The sequence below is a fragment of the Oncorhynchus kisutch genome, linkage group LG2 (assembly GCF_002021735.2).
Source record: "Oncorhynchus kisutch isolate 150728-3 linkage group LG2, Okis_V2, whole genome shotgun sequence".
NCBI classification, from domain to species: Eukaryota; Metazoa; Chordata; class Actinopteri; order Salmoniformes; family Salmonidae; genus Oncorhynchus; species Oncorhynchus kisutch.
The window spans coordinates 43,870,981-43,883,379 of NC_034175.2; positions in this window are offsets into that span (position 1 = coordinate 43,870,981).

Below are 12,399 nucleotides of genomic sequence, written 5' to 3' on the forward strand. Positions count from 1 at the left end.
CCTTGGTTGGTGGGTGATTCTGTCACGGGCGTCCTCCTCTTCATCTGAAGAGGAGAGGCGAGAAGGATCGGACCAAAATGCGGCGTCGTAAGTGTCCATGGTAAATCTTTAATAAAGCAAGTACTGACACTGTATACAAAACAATAAACAAATGACGACCGTGAAGCTACAACATAGACAATCACCCACAAACACACAGTGACACCCAGGCTACCTAAGTATGATTCTCAATCAGAGACAACTAATGACACCTGCCTCTGATTGAGAACCATACTAGGCCGAAACATAGAAAACCCCAAATCATAGAAAATCAAACATAGACTGCCCACCCAACTCACGCCCTGACCATACTAAATAAATACAAAACAAAGGAAATAAAGGTCAGAACGTGACACATGACAATGCCCCTGTGCAAAAAGCATGGTCCATACAGAAATGGTTTGTTGGCCTAATCGCCCAACATCTGTGCCCAACCTCACTAATGCTCTTGTGGCTGAATGGAAGCAAATCCCCGCAGCAATGTTCCAACATCTAGTGGAAAGCCTTCCCAGAAGAGTGGCAGCAAAGGGGGGACCAACTCCATATTAAAGCCCATGATTTTGGAATGAGATGTTTGACGAGCAGGTATCCACATACTTTTGACATGTAGTGTATGTTATGTTTGGTATGGTTACATAAGCAAGAAGCTTACTTAAGGCAATGCGAACATCTAGCAACCCAAATATTGCTTGTTTGAATCTCATCACAGGCAACTTTAGCATTTTAGCTAATTAGCAACTTTGCAACTACTTACTATTTTTTAGCTACTTTGCAACCACTTAGCATGTTAGCTAACCCTTCCCCTAAGCCCTGCAGGGCTTTGAACCGGTGAAAAATCTGTCCGTGCCGATGAGCAAGGCACTTAACCCTAATTGCTCCCGTAAGTCGCTCTGGATAAGAGCGTCTGCTAAATGACTCAAATGTAATGTCACGTGGCATCCCTGAAATCCTTTCAGGGTGGACCTAACTTCCAAACAGCCGGGATACATCACAACATTCTGCGATATCATTTTACAGAATATCATTAGTTGTTACTAATTACCAGAAATGACTACAATGGGTTGAGTAACATTAGCCATTGGAAAGGGTCTGTCCATCCTGTATTGATGTTTGTGGCTTCCCTTCATAGCCAACATCTGTTTATCATGCTTGGCAATTTGCTAAATAAACATGATCCGTTTGTTTCAAATGTTGACCTGGTCATTTGACTGTGTCCAGTTACAGTTAACCATTCAAAAGAAAATGGGCACGGTTTATTAACTGCATTCTGAATGATGATGAAAAACAAACAAATAATTGTACACATTGTCCTGGATTTGAAAGGAAATACCGAGGGAAATCATCAAGAGAACAAAACATCTTTCAGATGGATGCTACCATAATTACTTTAGTGTATCCAATATTCTCTCATGGAATATCTGTAAGGCCGCCATGTCTGGGTTCTGACCTGAATGTGCTAAGAAAGCCACAGGCAAAACAAGGGACAAAATGAACAACTCCCATTGTGGGCTGCCACATTATTCCCAAGAGAGATGACTAACACACACAGACTTCGCACTAAGTGTTAGACAGAGGTGTCCTACTACTCCAACAAACTATTCCCTATTCTGGATCATCACTTACGTAAACTGTATAGGCTCAGGCATGGGAGCCGGTGACCACTGAATGGTTTAATGCTGTAAGAAGGCATATTCCGAATCTATAAAACAGTATGAAACATATTTGATAGTAACAGGGTATGGCCATCCGCAAAAGAGAACTACAGATGTCATCCAGCGCAATATTTTACCTTGGATGTCAAACTTCAATAAAAAACACAAGTTGAAAAACAATTACGCTGGAAATACATCTCTAGTCTATCTATTCTTCTAAACCCAGCAATTTTAATAATTCCCCAAAGTGTGATTGCGCATAAAGATTTATACATTCCTGAAAACTGAAATCAAGTAATTACTGATTATTTGTAAACCATTTAACATACACTTAATGGAATAATTTATAAAGAAGGAATGGTTTCATCTTTAATTCATATTTGTAAAGTTATACAAGGGCTAATATTTTCAGATGGCAGATGTGTGTTTAATTCAGAGAGCATCATTTCTGAGGTGATTAAGATAATGAGCGGAACTGAGAGGAGGGAAAAAGAGGGAAAGTTTTACAGTTCATATGCAGTTCATGCATAGTCTCCTCAGGAACCAGCGCTTATTAGTTACCCAATGGAGGACTGGCACCACGGCAGCATGCAATTAAGTGTCTCCATGCAGAATGAGCACTCAGGTCAGGTTTAATGGGCAGAGAGCTAATAAAGGTTGGCGAAGGCGGGAAGGGAGGGAGTCACCCATATTGTAGCACTGCAAAGGTGTCGCACAGGCAGAAAGGGACCGTGAACATCATGCAGTCCCTCTCACAGTTCAGGTTAGGCACCTTATCATCTCCCATCGCTGTACCAGGTCTCTGGAAGACAGGACCCCCCCGGTCCTCATACATCTGCTCTGAAATTATAAAGCTCTTTCCATTGTGGAGGTCTGGAAATTACATGAGCAAAATATGTGAAAGGGTTCATTATTAGCTAAATAACTGGAGGACGCTGCATAACAGCTCTGGGTTTAACTTGCTATATTAGCTATCAACAATGCATCAACAAAACCTGTACTACTCTTCTTATGATATACATTTATGAATGGGGCATTATCTTAAGAACAAATAAATGCTTGTTGGTTTTGACATGACCTACAGGGTCATCACCAAGTATGCAGCAATATGGATTTGTGGGTGTATGATTGATGATGATGATTAATACCCTCTTAGTAATCGAGGGTAAGACACTGACACACCGTTGACAATATGACCTATCGACCTCTTAGTCAATGGTATTCTACTGATAGAGAAAAATGAAAATATCAATAGAAACTCATTTAAAATTGTATTCTGTGTCAAATTACTTATTGCTAATTGATTTCAACAACCTAATGGAAAATGTTTTTAAAATTTTTTAATCTATTGATGGACTTCAAGTAAAACAGAGAAGATGCGGTCAGCCAGTGGAGAGGACAGGAAGTCCAACAGACAACGGCACAGAGAACACAATATCATGACAGTTGGTTCTAGGAAATAGCATTTCCTCCTTCAACACCATCCTAGGAGTCAGTAGGACTACTTTAAACACTACCTACTGGGCATTGACGTAAATGCAAGGCTATTCCACGTTGGTTCAATGTCATTTCATTGAAATGACGTGGAAACAACCTTGATTCAACCAGTGTGTGCCCAGTGGGTATTTACTAAAAAAGCGTAAGGCAAGTAGCCTAAGTAGAATAAATACCCTGGTAAATGTTATTATAGACATGGCAGTAACTACATTCATATGAGGACACCGAAGTCCGGATCTCTGTCATTTTTAATAACAATCAATAAAAAATGTAAAAGAAAAGAAAATACTCAGACCCTTTGACTTTTTTCACATTTTGTTATGTTACAGCCTTATTCTACGATGTATTCAATTGTTTTCAATCTACACACAATAACACAAAGCAAAAACAAGTTTTTAGACATTTTTGCAAATGTATACAATAAAAATCTGGAAATATTACATAACTATTCAGACCCTTTACTCAGTACTTTGTTGAAGCACCTTTGGCAGTAATTACAGCCTCAAGTCTTCTTGGTTATGAACTTCAAGTTTGGCACATCTATTTGGGGAGTTTCTCCCATTCTTCTCTGCAGATCCTCTCAAGCTCTGTCAGGTTAGATGGGGAGACAGGTGTGTGCCTTTCCAAATCATGTCCAATCATTTGAATTTACCACAGGTGAACTCCAAGTTGTTGAAACATCTGGATGATCCATGGAAACAGGATGCACCAGAAGGCGTATTTTCTTCTGTTGAAGCCATTCTGTTGTTTGCTTCTTTGCTTCTGAGTTTTGGGTCGTTGTCCTGCTGCATCACCCAACTTCTGTTGAGCTTCAATTGGCGGACAGATAGCCTAACATTCTCCTACAAAATGTCTTGATAAACTTGGGAATTCATTTTTCCGTCGATGATAGCAAGCTGTCCAGGCCCTGAGGCAGCAAAGTTCACATACTTTTTCCAACTTACACTGTGAATGTTTAAATTATTTAGTCAATATAGACAAGAACAATACAATCATTTGTGTGTTATTAGTTGAAGCACACTATGTTTGTCTATTGCTGTGACTTAGATGAAGATCAGATCACATTTGATGACCAATTTATGCAGAAATCCAGGTAATTCCAAAGGGTTCACATACCTTTTCTTGCCACTGTATGTCAGTCAGGTGGCTAGCTTCCGGCAGAGAATTCTACTGCAGTACCGTTGAAGGGCTCTGGCTATTTTTACTTAGCTTCATCCTTCTAGCTGGCTAACGTTAAACAGAGCCTACATCAACAGGAGGAAAGCAATTGGCTACTAAGTTCTCATAATAACTTTGCTTTACAGGGAGTAGGCTACACTCGTAGAAAAAAAGGTTCCAAAAGGGTTATTGGCTGACCTCATCTAGAACCCTCTGTGGAAAGGGTTCTACCCGGAACCAAAAAGGGTTCTTCAAAGGGTTCTCTTATGTAGACAGCCAAATAACCCTTTTTTTAGCCTTTTGGGTTCTAGGTAGTACCTTTTTTTCTCTGAGTGTACTGAGACAGACAGTGATGTGCCGCTCAGTGGTGAGGCCGAGGCAGGCTGCAATGCATGCAGGAGGAAGCAGAGGATAAATATATATAAATAAATAATATATATATATATAGAGAGAGAGAGAGAGAGAGAGAGAGAGAGAGAGAGAGAGGCTCCCAAACTTGGGGTCCGGGCCTATTTTCCCTAGAGGCCTACATTAAAATACTATCAAGTAGCAAACAATCCAGTTGTAAAAATGTCATACGTTTTTGTTTATATCGATGTTACTCATCTTATCCATTACCCACTTTCTTCCCCCACTAGATCACTGATATTAATAATGAATCAGAAAGAATATTTTTATAATTCATGTGTGCTCCACTGATGTCTGTTTGTGCGGAGCCTGATTAGTAATCCCTAGGAATACAAATGTGAATGCTATGTAATTTGAGAATAGAGATATCTATGTAAAGAGGTGATGGTTTTCTGGAATTCATCATTAGAATTAACTGGACAGATGCTAAGTGTCAGTGTGAATCATTTCTCATATTTCGCTACTTTCAGGGGTATGACATTACAATTGTACGGCTGATAGGCTACGTGTTTGTAGATCGACTGAGGTGAATGAACCTACAGCAGTCAAGGTGTTTTTACATGTTTTTTCCTGTTCACCAAATAGCATTTTAACATTTAAAAAAAAAAATGTATAGAAATGCAGTAAATGACTTTTCGGACATCACTAAAACTCAAAACCTGGTTACGACCCTGATTACAGAGAATAGGCCTGGGCCATGAAAAAACAAAGCAGAAGAGCAATCTGCACACAGACCCCTCCGTAAACCATTTATCAACTATCATTCATTAATACTCCACAAACTGCCCCCCCCCAACATTTTCTGAGCAAAAAGACCCCCCGACTTATGATTAACAGTCAACTAAACAATCCCTTCTCACCCCCGTCGACACCACTTCCACTACCCTCACCCTGAGCATGTTGCCGGGGAGACTGCAGGTTTGGGGACAGGGCTGTCAGGAGTAATGTGATGAAGGTGGACACAGGCCGAGAGGGGCTAAATCGTAGGAGAAGGATGACGTTCTTTGATTTTTAACCATTACAGAGTTTTCATAGAGCTGCAGTCAATTCATTTTATTTATTCTAATGAAGAGCATTAGGAGTGCCGTAGTGTGCCGCGGCGCACATTGATCGCCTCGTTAATCACACTTTGCAGACACTCGCAAATCAAGTTCTAACAGCAAGCACTGAATCAAGGGCAATGAAGCATAAGCTCCTTCACAATTTATGATCTTTCAAATTGCATCTTTTCAACCATTAAATTGCAAGATATCATAAATTTTTATCCTCTCTACTTCAGTCCTGGTATTGATTGTGCCGTGTGAATAATAGAATAGTAGTAAATTCAGGCAGTTAGACTAAATTTAAGCCTCGTCTTCCGAAAAGAAACTGAACGGCACAAGGAAGGCTGTTAATTTGCCATTGAGAACAAATACCAGGAGTGATAAAAATGTAAAAGCCCAACAGGGGTTTAAAAAGAGCTGGCTCGGGTGGGCTGCAGTCCTCTGCAACCTTGACTTCTTCTCTCTTACTTCACTAGCTCGGAAATGCCAAAGCACCTCCAAGGCCTTTTACTTGCCATTTAAAAAAAAAGAAAGATTAGGTACCTGATGTGCTGCAGAATTAGAATGAACTTCACATTCTGGAGATGATGGTGGTAGAGGAAGCGGAGTCAAGTAATGGTAGACTAATAGTGTGGGTGCGTGGGTGGTACAACAAAATAACATCTGTCACGACTGAGACAACATGACACTGATCAGATCACTTGTCACAGATAGGATTCAAGGATCCACCTGATCCTAAAATAGCAAGCTCCCACAGGAGGGGTGAGGAAATGGAGGAAATGGTCACACAGTAGCTGTCAGTCTCCAGAAGCAGCAGTGGCTGCAATTCATTCCATCCACTCCAAAATCAACTTGAAAAAGTTGCCGGAAATTCACCAACTTTGAACAGGCACAAGCACAACCCTTATTCACAAACGGAGAAGTTCAGGGCTTGAAGAGGGCTAGAGTGAAGCCATTACATTTAACCTGACGAAAGCTGAAACGCTTCTTACCTGCCCCATACTGTTCTCAGGAATTGACATAATTGTTTTTAGATTACATCTCAGTCACTCCGAGCTGTAAGGGACACACTTGTCAAACAATATAGTCAGATTAGCTCTTTCTGATTGAGCATGTGGAGTATCTATCCAGCTCCTTTCATACCTAAGAAAAGAAACAAAAGCGCTGTTAAAGTGACTCAATTACTGGGATAAAGCAGGAGTGACAAAGCCAGCCTGTGGGTTCTAAAAGTGAAGTATTAACCCCTTCACATCTGTAAGGAGAACAACACGTGTGCTATGATTTCAGAAGGAAGCATGCTGGTACAGGTTCCAGGATCAGACAATGCCTAGAAGACCTGCCAGTCTCTGCCTCTCAGTGATCAACTTGAGTCAAGTTCTTCTCCCCGCCTTGCCCTGTATAGGTGGACACCTGTAGGGTTCCCGTGTGAATGTGAAGACGAACCGTATCTCACATCATATTATTGCAAGGGAGGCTGCCTCTGAAACGTCAGCCCACAGCGAGATCTGCAATGTCTCTTATGCTCCCAGCTTATGCTGCAGTGTCGCCATAACATGCACGAGACCACAGTCATGAAGTGATATCTGACTACTTTGTGGCATTCAATTTCCAAACACGTGACTTGGGCTCCAAGCCAATCTGTGTCTCACAACATCTGTATCAGGCTAACTTCCCGAACTAAAAAAGTGACCGAAAAAACAAACGCCCCAAAAACTAGCCGCTTCAGAGACAGAGGGGACATTAGCCATATGCTGCTGGATGTTGCTCTCTGTGGTGGGCATTAAAACCGCAGCAGCATGGCCAACAGGCATGGAGGACGGGGCTCCGGGCTGCTCCACTGGAAGTCCAGCCAGAGAGTGCCAGAACCAGCCCAGGGGGGCAGGTCACGGTCCTGGCCCTGGCAGAGGCAGTGATGGCCGGGCAGATGAACTCTCTAGCCCTACCCAGGGGCAGACTAATCACCAGAGGAAATTACACGTAAGGAAAGCAAACCATAATAAAAAGCATAAAAGCCCACAAACATTGGATTGATCCGACGATTACAACCCATCTGGCTTGTTAAACTCAATCTGCTATCTCACCTGAATACACACAGTTTGGTTTTTGTCGTTGCTATCAACGCTGAGCACTTCTGCATCTGCAGGACAACTGGAAGACCTGGTGACAAAGAGGACTAATACTTAAGGCTTGCTTGTGCCAGAGATTCTGTCTACACCAAGTGGAAACCAGCAGACTATCACCTGTTAACCTTGACCAAGAGATTACCAAAAACTACACCCGGTGAGGAACTGAATACAACGAAGAAAGATCTCATACAACCGATTCAGGAAAGTGCACTGACCCCTGGTACTTCACTGTGATTTACAGTGTACCTCACTATGGTGACTGCATAGCGCAGTAGACGTTGTGTTTCCTCACAATGAATCAAATAGATAAGTGGTCGCAGACACGGGAGCCTAGGTCTTACTCCTGTCCTGACTGTACAACCACATTAACAAGCAACACAATAGCACACTCAAAAAACAAACATGTACACAGGGCCAACAAAGGGTGAAGCTGTGAGGTTTGACAACATCAAGCCAATGACAAAATGCAGCCTGACAAGCTTTCATGGGCCTGGTTGAGCCACAGCAGATTACAGAGATCTTTATCTTTTTATAAAACGGAGTGCCGCATTTAAGTGCCAATGACTGAGAATACAATCTGAATTGTAAAGTGTGTCACAGCCGTTGCACGGAGCTGTAGGGCAGTAATGGTGAGAGTAATTGTGTGATGACAGTTTCACTGCACAGTGGCGTTCTCTGGGACGTTGTGCTCATCCCTGACAGGTGATACAGCAACCGTTGGGAATAGGTATATTTTACAGCAGGAATCTTCCCTTCACAAACACACACCCCATCGTATCTGCAGCTCTGTCAACTCCACTCGGCACATGCTAAGGCATTCCAATACAGCACTTCTACATACAGTAAGTTCATTAAGTATATTTCTCCGCAGCAGCTACGTGAAATACGGGAGCATCACGGGAGAAAGACCGAGCCAGACAAGACACAGGACTTCTTTCAGAGTGAAGGGCACAATTGCTCAAAAAATCAAAACATGCTGTCAGCGGCTCACCTAAGCAGCAGAAAATGCCCCGACAGTGGAATACATTAGCCAGGTAATTGCTCAGACAAAATTACCTTCTGTGTGATGAGCTTGGCCACACGTCTCTGAGGCGTGGACGTCAATAGTCTCAATGTCGTGAGCATCGGCTGGGCTCAAATCAAGGGCTCTACAGTCGGAGAATAATAGGATGTAAAATGGGGGAAATCGACAATAAACATGACATGTCAGACAGTTGTGTCTGAAAGTCCAGTGGCGCCCCAAATACTCACATAAGATCAGACACAATTGACATAGTGGAGTATTTGTTACATTAGCCTATACCGTATATACTTGTGTGGAAGCACACACAACATCTTTCACCAAGCTCTCTATGCAGTAACCCCACAACTTTTTTCTTCTTGTTTTCTTCTATCCAGACAGTTGATATAGCTGTCTAGACACATGAATACATTAGTGTATCTGAGTGTCAGTTTGTTACAGAGCTCCGGTTTGGGCTGGAGCTCCTAGTTAGTCGTGAGCCTGCAGATCCAATGCGAGGGCTCTTTGTGATGCATCTTAGTGTGGCTAGTCGGTGTTAAAAAATGCCATGTCTGTGATCTGATGAGGATCACCTATATCAGACTAAAAGGTGATTTCAGAGCAAAATTGTTATCCGAAGTCACGCTGCTTGAGCCGAGAGCACATTTTTCCAGCATGTTAACAAACATGTAATTTCCATAAACACGTCCGGTAATTGACAGCTTGATTCGGGCTCTGCCAGGGAGCTGACAGCTAGGCATGCAAGCCGTGGCGCTGCTGGGCTGTTTTAATGCTAACAGTACTGTACCACTAGCGGCTCAGGGACATAATGAGCTTCACAGGGCTTTGTGAAGATTAGGCCACCTAACCAATTGGTGCAAACAAAATCTCCTAAAACATCCCCATCTAATATGCTTTATTGTATTGGATCAAATAGATTAATGCACCGCTATTCTTAATTACACAGTGGAAATTGATCAACCCGAGAGGAATTCAAAAGACAGGTTTTTAGCTCTGTGTGAAGTGACTGAGCCTTATAATCAACAAATCAAACATTGATGAGTGAGTCAATGCTATACTTTCAGAGATTTAGAGATCCCACATATTCACACAGGACTGCAATAAAGTATGTTCGGAGTTTAAGTCCTCTATAGAACAGAATCCCGAACTTAAAGGAAAGAAGGGACTGTTGAAAGAAACCCCATAGAGAGAGAGAGAGCACAGTAATATCTGGTCTCACAGCAAAAGCATGTCGCCTCGATATTAGCACTGAAAAGAAAGCTCCACGGTTACAGAGGAGGGTGAGACGACAGTGCAAACAAGAGGAAAGAAAATAAGAGTCTGATAAATCTGTATTGAACACTGTCTGAGGAGTGTTAATACATATTAATGGTGACAGGAGGATTTGCAAGTGAATACACTGGCAAAGGGATTAAACATAACACCCCACAGAAGGGGAGGTATCATCACTCCCATTCTGGCGTGGGACTCGAGCTTATCTGATTCATCCCCAAGCACACAGCCAGCAAACACTAAACCCTTATCTCTCCACTGGGCCTCTCTGGAGAGTTTACAATTTCTCGCTTCAATGGAGCCTGAGCTGAGCTTGTTACCACGACAAAGGCAGAGAGGTGGCCTGGTTGAGAGCACAAAGCCCCCCCCCCTCACCTCTGAACGGACACATTTCCCTCTGATAACAGACGGCTTGTTGGACAGCACCAAAGTATCCTCCTTATGGCGGACGCCATCACCTGAGGAAGGGAGACATGAACAATATGGCAAACAAAAAAGCGGCAAAAGACCAAAGTTATATACATCAAAAAACAAGACTTGGTGTATACTTAAAACATGAAGGTGTCCTCCAAATGAATGAGTTGACTTCTGGGAAGAGAGGTAGAGAGATGAAGCCAGCAGTGTCCTGGGGTCCCATGCTGCCTGTTACCTGCTCCCCTCTGCCGGGTGCTTGATATGCTATTAGGACTGGATCACCAGGGTCCAATGGTAACACAGAGGCTTGTCTCAGGAGAACAGCTGATTCCCTTGGTCCCTAATGGTATTAGCAACCGTCATTAAAAAAAAACATCATTGAATTACTTCTTCACATCATACCACACCAAAACCCACAGTCAGATAGATCCACAGTCTTTCAGGCCTTTGTTGGAAGTGCACCCTTGTTTATTTTGGGTTATGCTAACCCTGTACTTTTTGATATTTTTTTTTTAACTTAACCTTTATTTAACCTTTATTTAACTAGGCAAGCCAGTTAAGAACAAATTCTTATTTACAATGACGGCCTAGGAACAGTGAGTTAACTTGCCTTGTTCAGGGGCAGAAAGACAGATTTTTACCTTGTCAGCTCAGGGATTTGATCTAGCAACCTTTCGGTTACTGGCCCAATGGTCTAACCACTAGGCTACCTGCCACCCCTACCTGCCTCGTATCGTACGGCTATTGGTTTAAAGCCTGTCTCTGGCTGTCTCGGCTCAACCTCTACAATCAATATGCTTTCCTAGTGCGCCATAATGTGCTATCTAAATGGTAGGAGTTGTGAATTTGATTTGGTTGTGTACGTTTTAACTAGGCAAGAACATCTTGGATTGATACTTTCTCCCAACCAAGCGTGAATACCAGTCACAGCAATTTCAGCAGACATTAAAACAGTCTTGCTGAGACAGCTCCGGGCTTTGTTTTCTTGTGCCCTGAAGAAACTATATTTTCAGTTTTACTTGGCGCAGTAATTATCGGCATTGTTGGTGAGAATAAAGAAAATAAAGTGCATGAATATGTGCCGGTCAATTGGATTCTGTCAGTTCAAGCTGAATTGGGTCCACATGCAAGCAGCTTGCCAGCTTGTAATAACGATGGTGTTTGCGTGGAACAATTTCCCCTCTAAACAGCTCATCAACAGGAGAGAGAGAGTCTGTCACCCGGGGTACGGAGTGACACATCTTCCGCGCCGACGTCTGTTATTAACATGTCTCTTAAGACAAGCTCAATTATCTGACACTGCCCGTAATTTTCCATTCCTTTTCTGGCACAATGTAAAGTTCCTCTCCTTTCTCTTGCAAGCTGGTCGTTTGGATTCGGAAAAGACTGATATAAGACATGAGTGGGAGGAAGAGAAAACTGTGGGGAGAACATCTGGAAGTCAAAGTGAAGTAGTTACAAACTTGCTCTGTTGGCCAAAATCTTCTCTTACATTTTTTTTGACATGTCTATGGCCATGAGGTTAGCTGGTAAGCCTTTAATACTGCATCACTCTGTCCTGTACAAATTAGCTACCTTCAAGAAAAATGTATTTAGACAGCCACTGAAGAGATGAGAACGGCACCACATTTTTACAATCTCCGGGGGGGGGGGGGGGGGGGGGGGGGACTTGACATAAAGTTTCAATGTGTCTATTGGATTGTTTCTCATTTGGAGGGAGCATAGACTTACCCCGAGGAAGAAGGCCGGTGAGCATTGCTCGCAGCAAA